General features: G+C 31.4%; 2 non-coding genes across 2 annotated transcripts; both read left to right on the top strand.

The window, feature by feature from the left end:
* Positions 1 to 494: 494 nt before the first annotated feature.
* On the top strand, positions 495 to 580 carry LOC132272272 (small nucleolar RNA R41). Its single transcript, XR_009470016.1, has one exon. It is a non-coding gene; the product is annotated as a small nucleolar RNA R41 (small nucleolar RNA).
* A 95-nt stretch (positions 581 to 675) lies between these two features.
* On the top strand, positions 676 to 755 carry LOC132272278 (small nucleolar RNA Z155). The gene has a single exon (XR_009470021.1). It is a non-coding gene; the product is annotated as a small nucleolar RNA Z155 (small nucleolar RNA).
* The last annotated feature ends 14207 nt before the right edge of the window (positions 756 to 14962 follow it).

Raw genomic sequence — 14962 nt, forward strand, 5'->3', positions numbered from 1 at the left:
GGTCCGTTGGATGGAGATTGGCTCATCAGGTATCGCTCCTCTGTGAAACCAGCCTCACGAAACCTAAGCTTCGCCCCAGACCCGTGGCCCAACTCCTTACTTGGACCCAACCAAGCCCAACCCTCTGATCCAACCGTTGCCAGGCCCGGCTGTCCTGGCAACCTTATACTCTAGTATATATTATATAAACAAAAATGCTCTGGGCCATTCGGGCCAAATGTCATACAGTAACTCCCATGATATAAGGCGCCGACTAACGTGTAGTAAACCCTAACCCTAGTTACCTTGGTATCTCTATCTATATATATATCAGGATCTCACTAGTTTTTCCAAGCCTCCCAACCGACGAAGAAGCTCATGGCACATCTCTGTTGACTGTGATTTTCTCTCTAGTTTTATATATATTTTTTTTCTTTTAATCTTTTTTATATATATTTGGAATTGATTAGCGAGGCCGATAGGTTTTTTTTTTTTAGTGTATTTGGAATTCAAAAGCGAGGCTGTGATGTTGAGAACTACCTATTTTCTGAGAGAAAATTCCTCGTGATTATAAAACACCAATGGATCCTTCTGAGCCTCTTCTCTCGTTCTTCTATATTTATATTTTATTTTATTGATATATTTTAAAAGTTTTTTTTTTTTTAGTTTAATTCTATCTGGAATAACTTTTGGAGCCATCGATGTGAGGATAAACGATTCGGAAAATATGATGTCGATCAGGAAAATATTTCCAGACTACAATTATCTGATCGATGGCTTTTGTGTTATTTTTGTTTTTGTTTTTCTTTTGTCTAATTTATTTGATTCATTAATTAGAAAGAACAAGAACACAATCTCTAGCTTGATCCCTGAGAACAGGGCAATCGATAAGGTTTTTTTTGTTTGGTTGTCGCTGCTTTTATTTCACGGTGAAACTCTGGGATCTGAAAGCATTCAGATCTGATTGATGTTGTGGTTTACCCCCAAAATATCTTTCTGTGGAAAGTGGAAACAGAGATATGAGCATTATGATCATCATCAGCAACATACCACTGTATGGCAACAAAACACGCCCGCCATTCTCTGAAATTCAATAACTGTTAAAACTACGTTCCAAATTGATTGGAGAAGTACATATTCTTACACTTGCCTTATTGAAAAACTTAATTGTGAACTTTTATTATTTTAGCGCAATATGGTCGGTCGACCGACCAAACTGGAATAACATATGCTCACTCTCTCTTCACTGATAAAGTGCGTTTGGGCTATTCGTATATGTGTAATCGTAGATTTTGGGCTAACTCAACCCTCAATTCTTTCTCCCTCCCTCTACCATAAGTAGCTGGGTATAATATTGTAAATCTGGTTTTTTTTAAAGATTTTTTTATTATAGTATTTTTTTTTATGATGTTTTTTTATGATATATTTTTTTATGATGTGTTTTTATGATTTTTTTTTTTTTGGGATAATTTCAAAAAAAAATGCTATTTTAGTGGTCACATGTCAAAAAAATTTACTATTCTAGTGTTGTGAAATTATACTAATACCCCTTATTAACTTTACTAATTGTCATTACATATTACATGAAAAAAAAAACCTTAGAAAGAGGACCAAATGAACATAAATAGGAAGAATAAAAAAAAGGCAATAAATTAGTGATACAAGCTATAATGAAATCATCAAATAATCCGCACGTAGACACACAATAGTAATGAGTTTTCATAATAAAATAGGATTACTACATTTTCAAACAAGCAATTAGGCATCCGCAGAATTCTAATTAGATAAATGGCGTGCCTGATGAATAGTTGTTCCCCTACCAAATTCATACTTCTAGTCAATTTTTTACTTAAAAAATATATATATATATACTTCTCTCAATTTCTCATTGATATTTCAACCCTTTTTTAGTATATAGTTGCAGTTACCTTTTTTTTGTCTTATAATATTGTCATACTTTTACCTATTGTTCTTATATATTTGTGATGTGTAGAACTTTTCTCCAAAGAATCCTCCTAGGCTCGAGAATCATTTGTAGATGATTCTCCCAATCTAAGTAATAGGACAGTAGTGAAATTTCTGCACTCAAGCAAATGTTAGAGCAGAAGACATGTATCAAGTACGAGGGTGACATATAAGTTTTGAATTTAACCTAGAGGAGATGGATAACACCGAAGTGACCTGCTCGTTGGTAGTAGATTTTTCTCTTCTACGGCTGTGGTTGTGTCTGTGTCAATGGCGAGGCAGAGGCAATAACAAGAAGCCCTTACATCTATAGTAAATTTTCATGTCCATGTCAGCATTTTTTTGAATAATTTTTTATTATGATATAATATTATTTTATGAAGAGTGAATAAAACTACATGTATCAGGAAATACATGTGCCAGAAATGATTTGTGAATTGATGGGCAGAGAGAGGCGAATAATTCGTGTTAACGGGTCTAACACAACACGAGTAATCCGTTTAATAAATGGGTCAAAATTTAACACGAAATAATATTTATTTGATACATTTAGTTAACGAGTGAACCGTGTCAAAACGATTACGACATTAGCCCAAATTTACAATTACACATACACGATTAGCCCAAACCCACTTATCTGGAAAAGAGAGTGAGTATATGTTATTCCAGAATTGAGGGTTGATTGTCATTTTATGATGTTTATGTTTTTTATGATATTTATGTTTTTTTTTATGTTTATGTTCTCTTTCCTTAATCTTTTTTAAACATCATTAAAAAAACATCATAGAAAAAACCAAAAAAAAAAAAAAAACATTATTAAAAAAAATCATTAAAAAAACTTAACCAAAAAAAAAAAAAAATCATTAAAAAAACATAACCATCATTTAAAATAAAATAAAATAAAATAAAAATCATTAAAAAAACCATAAAAATCATAAAATAAAAAAAATAAAAAAAACATCATAAAAAAACATAAACATCGTAAATAAATAAAACATTATAAAGAAACATCATTAAAAAAAAATTTAAAAATATGGGATAATTCAAAAAAATATGGAGTTTTGTAGGTAAAAGACCAAAAAGATGGAGTCAAACTTGAGTTTTCCAAATAAATGGAGTTTTATGAAAGGCTGACGTGGACATAAAAATTTATTACGAAATGACCCAACTACCCTTTCTCTCTCTCTAAAACCCTCAATCTCACTTCTTTTCTCCCTCTCCTATACTCCAAAAAAAGTGACATCTTACATACATATACACATAACTAATTATCCCTTGTATTCTATATCCCAGTGATTGAGATTCGTAAATATAAACCTCAGGTCAAACTTGATTCCCATTCTTTATTACCCATAAGCCGACCTAAAAAAATTCCGTTTAATTACTATTCAGTCCTCATTCTTCATTATCTCTTCTTTCTCCAAGCTCTATTTTTTCATGGCAAAGAAACACAAACGAACAAGAACTTAAAAAAGCCCCTCTCTCTATCTCTATCTGAATCATAAGATCTGGACTTTGTGGCTTATACTACAAGATTGGGTCTTCAATTGCTTAAAAATCAAGCAATTTCCGTGAAAAAAAGTTCCTCGTATTTTCCAAAAAAAAAAAAAAAAAAACGACGAATGTACGTTGATTCTCGAGCATTAGCTATCGACTAGACTGCAATATTTTCATCTGATTCGAAGCCAAAGGAAGAACAGATTGACAAGAGTAGACTCTTCTTGATGAACTCGAATATGAACCACCATGACGAGTATACACAATACTAGAATAATCAGCAAATGAATTATGGGTTATTGAGGTTTCTCTCTGTTCCAAGCTATTTGCTCTCGAGCTTTGCCAATGGCCAATGGCCAATGGCGTTGAGAAAGGGGGCGATTCGTGTGAAGAGAGAGAAAGGATTGTTGGGTTATTTCGAAACAAATTTCCATGTCCACGTCAGCCTTTTATAAAACTCCATTTATTTGAAAAACTGAAGTTTGACTCTATCTTTTTGGCATTTTATCTACAAAACTCCATTTTTATGGAATTAACACTTTATTTATTTAATATTTTTAACAAAAATTATACGTCTTGCTGAATTGGGCATGGATTCATTAATATATAATATTATTGAATTGAAACAATTCACCCATGTTCCTTTTCGGATTCAAATCAAATCATCCCATATTCGACTAGTAATTAGTCTATTCGTACCTCTCAATAATAACCGATGTGCTCCCATATTCCTTGGTGGCCAATACTTGTCTTAGGTTCAATACTTGCATTACAAAAAAAATCCCCATACTCCCCTAACAAAAATAAATCTAAAGTAAAAACCAATTATAATATGAATATGAGCCGATGGACAATAATTGTTTGCTAAGAGGGAAGGAAAGAGAATGAAGAAGTAAGGGAATATGTAAGCCGAGCATATCACGTCATTAGAGCAGGTTTTTTCCAAGTATTGGGACCCATTTAACCGAGTATATATATATAGGGTGCGCTAGGCACACCAAGCCTTGAGGCTGTCAAACCAATCCACATGCACTGTTTAAGTTGATTGGTCCTGCATACTCATAAAAAATGCTTTCAACCAACTTTAATGGTGCATTTTAATTGGTTGGGCATACCAATGAATTGGTATGTCACCTTATACCTAGATAAATTATTAGATGGTTTTGATTCATTTGATACTTGGTGGAATAACACTAATGTTGAGATTTCTTTATAATATATTTAAATACTTTTATAGGGCCATTTTCTCAATTCAAGTGTCTGAATTGAAATTATCCATCAAGTGTCAATGGACCAAAACCATTTAATAATTCACTCTATAACGAATTTTCATTGGTCGGACATACCAATGACATGCATGTCCGGCTCACTAAATATCTTCTCCAAGTAAGGAGGGATGAATCATCAATATTACCTACTATCTATTTTAATCAACCAAACGAAAAGTGAAATACACCTTTTATTTGTTAGAGATGCCTCATCCATTCCTCCTATTAATTTATCCTTCCTTTAAACCAAATAGAGCATGAGTTTTAAAATGTACATTAGTGTCATATAAATTTACCCTATTTTATAAGTTAGGAAAATAAGTATATCGTGTTTGTTTATCAAGTAGGAATCTTAGAAGTTGATTGCTTGTTTAATATTAATACCATTGAATATCATGTTAGGGTCAACAAATGTAGATCAAATAAGACTATATACACAAACTCTTGTCTTAGACAACTTGACGACAATCCTTTTCCATTTGTGTTATCCACTCTAATCAAAGGAGGGTACCGATCTCCACTATAGAATTAGGACTACATATTTTTTATTCTTATACAAACCCGTTTGTGATTGTTTCTTTACTACTTAAAAGTGTTTTTACTTTGAAAATTTGCGTTTAGATGTATTTGGTAACCATTAAAAGCGATTTTAATGGTTACCAAATTGTAATACCCCTAATTTTAAAATGATGGTCTCGGTATTTATTTATTTATTTTTATTATATTTTTTTAATTGTTTAATTGATTATTTGACTAATTGTTTATGTGTTTAATTGAATTAAGTGTTACTTGATTAATTGGCTACTTATCTATGTGTTATTTGTATTTTGTCTAGGTGTTATTTGTATTATTTGTTTAATTAGATTGTGCACTTAAATGATGTATTTGATTAATTGTAATTAATTATAAATTAAATGATTAAATGTTTTATTTTATTTTATTTTATTTTATGGTTATGATTAGTGGTAATGGACTAACTAATTGGGTCCCACGGACTACTTGAATAGGAGGTTGGATGAGTATGGATAATTACCCATGCATAGTTATATATGTATATATATAGATATATATGTACATACATGTATATAAAAAGGAAAGTAATTTATTAATATTATAGTAACTTTAGTATTAATAAATAATCTGATGTATATATTTTATATATTTATATAATAAGGATATACATATATTTTATACGTAACATGTTTTAAGTTACCTTTTTAATATTATGGTAACTTTTAGTATAAATAAATAATCTAATGTATATATTTTATTTATTTAATAAGGATACAGATAGATTATATACGTAACATGTTTTAAGTTACTTTTTAATATTATAGTAACTTTAGTATAAATAAATAATCTGATGTATATATTTTATTTATTTAATGAGGATATAGATAGATTATATACGTAACATGTTTTAAGTTACCTTTTAATATTATGGTAACTTTAGTATTAATAAATAATCTAATGTATATATTTTATTTAATTAATAAGGATATACATAAATTATATACGTAACATATTTTAAGTTACCTTTTTAATTTTTTTATTTTTTTATTTTTCTTTATTAAGTTGACTTGGATTGGGAAAAGGAATAGGGTTATTATTTAGCCTATAAATACACAACTATAGGTTGAAAAATGAGTGAAAATATATCACGTAATATATTCTATAGAGAAAGAGTTAGAGAGAGAATGAGAAAGAGGAAGGAATGAGGAGAAAACCCTGTAGAGAGAAGATCAAGGAAGAAGAAGGTTAACTTTCGATTCGAAAGTTTAAGGCAAGTTCTTCTTCTATCTCTTTCCCTTTGATTTGTGTTTCTGTACATGCCTAGGAAATTCCAGAATTTATTAAACACATAAAATTAAATAATTATGCATGTTTAATTGGGTTAGAACATAGGTTTTATGAAATTGGTTTATATCTGTTCTTGTGTTATGAATTGATAAAATACATGATTTTGATTTGATTTCTTATGTGAATTTTTACATGTTTAAATTATGTATTTTTCATATCTGTGGAATGATGGAACATAGAAATATACCTAGGATTCCTGAACATTAAATAGGGACTAGGTTTGGGTTTTCATAAATTTAAATAGACTCAATCATAATGATGCTTGCTATTTGAATGTTTTAAACAAACGAATGGATTTAATCTTTTAAAATATTTTAGCAATTGAGATTAAATGTGTAGGATGAATTGGATATAGAGAATCATTATTTAACGGTATAATAAAATATCATTATGTATAAGATTCAGTTTGTGTAGGACATATGATATAGGAAGTTTAAAGAAATAATAAGTCATTCCTATTATGTGATAACTTAATATCATATTTATCATAGTTATTTATGGAATGTTTAATGTATTTCCTTAATTGTTACATCAATTGTTGGATTGTGTGGTTTAATGCACCGGTATGGGACGGTGGCATTCTATGGATGGATTAACTTATCAGTTAAGTCCTACCTATTTTATATAAGGAAATGGATTAACTAAAATGTTAAGTCCTACTTATATTTAAGTCAGGTCAGCTGAACAAGTTGAATGACTTATGGAGGATTAATTTATTATATAAGGGAATGGATTAACTAAAATGTTAAGTCCTACTTATATTCAAGTCAGGTCAGCTGAACAAGTTGAATGACTTATGGAGGATTAATTTATACTGGATAGGATGGTTACTAGATTTTATATATATAAATATGGTGCCATGATATGAGCTTGAGTCTCAGGATCAATGGTTAGGGCGCGTATATCGCCAAGGATGTGTAGCTAGATATAGTGTAGTTGTGTACCCTGGTAGGTCTAGGTACTCATGCCCACTATATGTGCGTTTTGCATGTTGCCTACTATTCAGGTTGAGACAACCCTATAGTCTAGTGAGGTTCCTTTAGTGTGTATATATATATATACGGACTATTAGTTACTGTTGGATTGACTAGGATGTATACGTGTATCGGATCTCTGCTTGGACTGTAGTAGAGTAGAACTTGTTTGTGGGCCTGACCCACCATTATTTTTCAGGTGTTCGTCACGAGTAGAGGTTGTTCGTGCTGAGCGGGGATCAGTCTACTTCATTCTTCCGATGCTACATAGGAGTTCCTTTATGATTCAGTTTCCTGTTTTAGATTACTGTCATTTGTTTAGTTTGGATTTTCTAGGGGTCCACACAGTATGGATTCCCGAGTTATTTTTTGGAGGATCAGTTGTATCAGAAGAGTTTATTAATTAATGGAAATATATTATGAGGTTTATTATTAGATTATCATTTTAGTTTTTTGTCAGTATTTTATTTATTCTTCTTTATTCTTTTGTACTCTGTGTTCGTTTATTATCAATTTGTTTTGATATCCTCAGGTATTCGGGCATGGGCCTGGCCAACCCGCATTCGGAAATTCGGGGGTATCACACAAATTTAACAATGAAGCTATAATTTTGAGCTTTTAAAATTGCGTTCTTAGTAAAAGTTAAATATTTAGGTAACTTTTTTTCATTAGTCAATTGTATCCTTTTATTTTTTATAATGACAATTACACTCATTCCTTAATAAAGTTGTTATTATCAAATATGGTAACATCTTATTAAAGGATATTATTGTAAAATTAGTAATAGAAATGTTTTAAAAAATATTGTTACAAATTAAATTAAAAAATACTTTAATTATGAAAAGTATTTGTTATAATGTGTGACCAAACACCTGACATTATTTTTTATGCGCAAAACATGCTATCTGATGGGCTTCCCCCGTCTCTAAATATGATACCCTTAATTTTCACGTGTAGGTTGGCCAGACTCATACCCGAAAATTCGGGGATATCAAAATAATTAGGTAATAAACGAACACAAAATACAAGAGAAATATAATAAAATAAATAATACTGCTGAAAAAAAAAATTAAAGGATAAATAATAAATCAATGATACCAATTATCTCCAATAAATTCGATAAATACTAAACCTTCATAGTACAACTCGGGAATTCGTATCTTATGTACCCCTAATAATATCCATAACTGAAATAATGTCTAAGTCTATTGAAATAATAAAAATAACTAAGTTTGAAAAATAAATCAAATATAGGATAATGTCCTACGTCGATGATCCGGAAGAGTGATGATGAATGCTCTCTGATCAGCACGAACAACCTCTGAGACTGGAACTGATAAGCACTTGACAAATATAACAAGGGTGAGTCAAAACTCAAGAACAAGTTCTTTCTATAACGATCCAATCAGAGAACCGATAAGCAATACATCCCTGGCCAACCCATGTAATATCTACATAGTCGATATATATACATACACATACTATGAACTCTTACTAACTATGGGACAGTCTCAACCGGATAATGGGTATTTCATGAAAAGTCGCACACGAGGTGGTCAATAGTCCTCTTCTACCAGGGCACACACATCTCCTATATCCAGCTACCCATCTCAACCGGTAATATACGTCTCAATCGTAATCACTGATCCCGAGACCTTAAGCTCGTATCATGGCTCATATATAAATATATATAATAACATCATCACAAAGCCATATCTAACAATGGCACAATATAGAGTGTCTAGACTTATTAGCCAGCCCACCTACTTATCAAGGAGCCTAACTTATTAGCTATCTCAATTATTCTGTCATATATAAAGTCATATCTAACAATTACATACAATATCAAGGAGCATAACTTATTAGCTATCTCAATTCTCCCATCAATATCATCTCGATCAACGATACTATAAGCATATACAATCAAGGATTATATATTAGATCACCAACACGCCAATAAATATGATTATAATCATAAACTAAATTAATGCATTTATTATCGTCTCATAAGCATCATAATAGAATAATAAATAATTTATTTAATTGATTTAATCATTTTTCTAATCATCCTTATCCAAACAATAACTATCCATAATACGATGTATAATCCAGCAATATATCATGTCTGTAGATCACAAATACTTCAAAAACTATGATTAAAATCATAACTCAAGTTGATGCGTTTAATTTCTCAAATTAAACATCATCAAAGATGAATTTAACCTACTTATTCTCAAGTTTCGAAGCATATGGGTTTAATGCAATTTCATGCAATTAAATTATATAACACTGTTCCCGAAGCTTTAGTACGTGTTCATGACCTTAATAAATCAATTTGGGGCTATTCGGAACACTTTTGAGGCAAATCAGGTGTACAGTGCTCGAGCACTGATTCGCAAAACCAGCTCAGCAGATCCGTTTTAAGTCTGAAAATCCATATTTTTGGTCCAAATCATTCATCTAAGTCCCAAATTGATTTCCATAATTATTGTGAAACAATTATATACGAGTAATTTAAATCCAAGTTGTTAGCCCAAGAATTGACTCTAGAGGGGGGGTGAATAGAGTCAATGGCTAATTTTCGCAAATTATAGAAATACAATTTCTAATCAACAATATAACCTATTATGTAATAATCAACATGTGAAATCAAGATATGAAAGTAAACAATTTATAGCACAATTATAAAAGAGAAAAGGGAAAAGAAATTGCAAACTATAACACGGCGATTTTTGTGAGGTTTGGAAACTCCAACTCCTCGGCTCAAGATCCCTCTTGAGACTTCCCAATCCAATATAGCTTCTCCTTACGGGTGGAGAGCAAACCTTTACATAAAGCAAGACCTTGCTTTTTTTCCTTGCTAAGAGAACACCCTTTTCCTAGGCTTCTTTTGGATCACACCAACCCTTACAAGTTTGAAGAAAAGATTGTAATTGAAGTACAAAATTGAATCTCTCTCAAGATAGATATACAATTGCAAGCTCACAAGAAATATCTCTCAAAGATTGATGTACAAACTTTTAGCTCTCAACTAGAGTATATATGAATATAAGTGAAGCTTAAACTCTATAAATGATATGAATGAGAGAAGATTATATAAGTGAAGAACAAAAGCTCTAATGAACTCAATAAGATCTCTCAAGTGTAGAATAGAACAAAAGCTCTATGAAGATTCGAATTAGAGCAAAAGCCCTTTGAATCCTTAGTTAAATCTCTCAAGATTTGTATATGAGTGAATAAGAGAGATGAAGAGAAGATTGAGAACAAAAACTCTCTTTAATGCAATGTGAAGGCTTTCAAATGATGTCTCTTGGTTATTAAGACATTCCTCACTCTATTTATAGAGTTTCCAAGCTCAATATAGCTGTTGGGAGTGGAATACACGAGGGTCGAGAAGAAAATAACCGTTACAGTTTGAAATCTGCAGATCTGCGACCAAACCGGTCGACATGTGGCTAAATCGGTTGACATCTTGGCTTGAACCGGTTGATGTGTATTGCAAACCAGTCGACATCTCTTGCAAACCAGTCGACATCTACTGAGCTCCATTTGGATATATGCTATTGCCTAGATACCGGTCGACATGTGCATCAAACCAGTCGACATTTTCTGGTGCATTGACAGTTTTGACAGATGACAGGTTTATGCTTAGGACTTTCAGTACAGGTTATGCACACAGCTTATTTCCATTGAAAACATTAAAGTAAATGTCTTTACTTTAATTTATATGTCCATTTACTTTAAGTTTACAATGTAAATAAGAAAGTACCCCCAATTTGGATTCAATAAAAAATACTAAAAAATTGAAATCCAACTAAATCAAAATGTAGAAATTCAGTTTTAGTACAAATTTGGATTTCTGACAGTTTTCGTAAAAATGAATCCTTGTGTAGACCAATGTAGAATTGATGAAAAAATCCTATAAAATCAGTTTAGGCTATTTGAAGTATAAAGAGTTATTACCGGGAAAAATTATTTTGAAATAATCATTATTTCAAAAATTCATTTTTCACACTTAGCCATTTTTCATACTTGGCCAGAAAGACAGTTTTTCATCAAGTGCATACTAGGGTCCTAATGTCCTTTCCTAAGGCTTTAGATATGAGTAATTAAGTTCTAAGCCTTAGACTCTACTTTCTATAGACCAAAGTGAATGATGTAATTGATGTGCATGGTCCTAGCATTTTAGCTCAAGTGTTGAGTTCTTTTCAAAGCTTATGCAAGCTTGAACTAACTCGCTCTTTAGCAAAGATTTCATATGACAATTATATATGAATGAAGTGCATAGTCTATTGCTAATGGACATAGGAACTTATAAATGATGTAATGACATGCATGGTCCTATAGAGATGAGCTTCAAATGGATTCATAGATACTTTGACATTGAATCCTAAACATTCACCATCCTATCTACCCTTTCCTTCAAGCTTTGTCCATGATCTTTAGGCTTTGAGGTAGTCTCGCTTTCTTACTTCCTTTGAGTTGTTTTCTTGCTCATTGTAGTACAAGCTATATTTCTTTGTAACTTCAACTCTTCTTTGTATCCATTTTTTTCCTTGATGTGATCTTGAATAATGGAATACTTGGAATGGTCTTTATGATCTTCATTGAGGTTCTTCTTTGAATATAAGTCATCTATAACACTCAATGTGAACATTAGTCCTTAAACACCATTAATAGTTTGTTATCATCAAAACAACTAGATTGTCATTGGATGAAATCCTTAAGGTCAACACAAGTTTTCATGTATCAATTTCTAAGATTCAATTTTGTATAAACCTACATATTTAATTCCACTATTTAAATCCCCTAAAGTCAATCTAGAGATGCATAGGATAAGGGATCAAAGGGAAGAGTATAACATAGAACTTGCCTTATGATTTTAGGATCGAAAATCAAACTCCAAGTTCTCTACAATCACTCCGGTCTTCTTCTTCCCTTGTCACCTTCGTTGTCCTTCTCCGGTCACTTTTTTCTTCCTTCTCTCTCTCTCTCTATATATATATGTATATATACTCTCTTTGCAACTCACGTAAGAGTTTTTATTTATACGTGAGTTGCAAAGAGAGGCATATATATATAAAGTAAATAACCCTAGCCCTATTAATTGGACTAATAAAATAATTAATATAATTAACTAATATTGTGATACCCTCGAATTTTCACCTGTAGGTTGGTTAGGCCCACACTCAAAATGTGATACCCCCGAATTTCCGAATGCGGATTGGTCAGGTCTACGCCCGAATACCCGAGAATATCAAAAACAAAATCAGCAATAAACGAACACAGAGGATAAAAGAATAAAGAAGAATAAATAAAATACTGACAAAAAACTAAAATGATAATCTAATAATAAACCTCAAAATATATTTCCATTAATTAATAAACTCTTCTTATACAACTGATCCTCCAAAATACAACTCGGGAATTCATACTGTGTGGACCCCTAAAAAATCTAAACTAAACAAATAACAGCAATAACTGTCTAAATCAGGAAACGGAATCATAAAGGAACTCCTATGTAGTATCGGAAGAATGAAGTAGACTGATTCCCATTCAGCACGAACAATCTCTACTCCTGACGAACACTTGAAAAATAATAGTGGGTCAGGCCCACAAACAAGTTCTACTCTACTACAGTCCAAGCAGAGATCCGATACACGTATATATACACACACTAAAGGAACCTCACTAGACTATAGGGTTGTCTTAACTTGAATAGTAGGTAACATGCAAAACGCACATATAGTGGGCATGAGTACCTAGACCTACCAAGGTACACAACTATACTATATCTAGCTACACATCCCTGGCGATATACGCACCCTAACCACTGATCCTGAGACTCAAGCTTATATCATGGCACCTTACTTATATATATATAATCTAGTAACCATCCTATTCAGTATAAATTAATCCTCCATAAGTCATTCAACTTATTCAGCTGACTTGACTTGAATATAAGTAGGACTTAATATTTTAATTAATCCATTCCCTTATATAATAAATTAATCTTGCATAAGTCATTCAACTTGTTCAGCTGACCTGACTTGAATATAAGTAGGACTTAATATTTTAGTTAATCTATTCCCTTATATAAAATAAGTAGGACGTAACTGATAAGTTAATCCGTCCCTAGAATGCTACTGTCCCATACCGGTGCATTAAACCACACAATCCAACAATTGATGTAACAATTAAGGAAATACATCAAATAATTCAGAAATAACTATGATAATATGATATCAAGTTATCACAAAATAGGAATGACTTATTATTTATTTAAGCTTCCTATATCATATGTCCTACACAAACTGAGTCTTATACATGATGATATTTTATTATACCGTCAAATAAACATTCTCCATATCAAATTCATCCTACATATTTAATCTCAATTGTTAAAACATTTTAAAAGATTAAATCCACTCGTTTGTTTTCAAATAGCAAGCATCATTATGATTGAGTCTATTTAAATTTATATAAACCCAAACCTAGTCCTTATTTAATGTTCAGGAATCCTAGGTATGTTTCTACGTTCCATCATTCCACAGATACGAAAAATACATAATTTAAACATGTAAAAATTCACACCAGAAATCAAATCAAAATCATGCATTTATCAATTCATAACACAAGAACAAATATGAACCAATTTCATAAAACCTATATTCTAATCCAATTAAACATGCATAATTATTTAATTTTATGTGTTTAATAAACCCTGAAATTTCCTAGGCATGTACTGAAACACGAATCAAAGGGAAAGAGATAGAAGAAGAACTTGCCTTAAACTTTCGGATTGAAAGTTAAATTTCTTCTTCCTTGGTCTTCTCTCTACAGGTTTTTTCCCTTTTTCCTTCATTTTCCTCCTTCCCTCTCTAACTCCCTTTCTAGAATATATCACATGAATATTTCTAACTCCCTTTTACAACATATAGCTATATATTTATAGGCTAAATAAAATAATCCTAACACTTTTCCCAATCCAAGTCAACTTAAAAAAATAAAAATAAAAATATTAAAAATATAAGTAAAATATGTTACGTATATAATTTAGGATAAAGTGTAAAAAAAACCCCTCAAGTATGGAATTTTTGCAAATAACCCCCCTAAACTACAAAAAAAAACCCCTTAAACTATCATTATGTTGCAATTAAGGACAACAGTAACTTATCCGATCAACATCCCTTACCGAAAATATTAAATGACATATATACCCTTAAATAAAACGACGTAGTTTCATCAAAATTTCATGTATCCATTTGACTCGATGACATGGCATATTGTAATCTGACGAGCCAATTACAAATCGACACTTCAGGAATCCACATCAAAGCTTACACGCAGAGCACCGAAATAAGAATAAATTGTTATTCCTTTTGTTTGACTGATAAAACCCTCAAATACATGGAATTG

Source organism: Cornus florida, unplaced genomic scaffold, assembly GCF_030987335.1.
Source record: "Cornus florida cultivar Cherokee Brave unplaced genomic scaffold, ASM3098733v1 CherokeeBrave_3.0.0_Hap2_Chr08, whole genome shotgun sequence".
NCBI lineage: Eukaryota > Viridiplantae > Streptophyta > Magnoliopsida > Cornales > Cornaceae > Cornus > Cornus florida.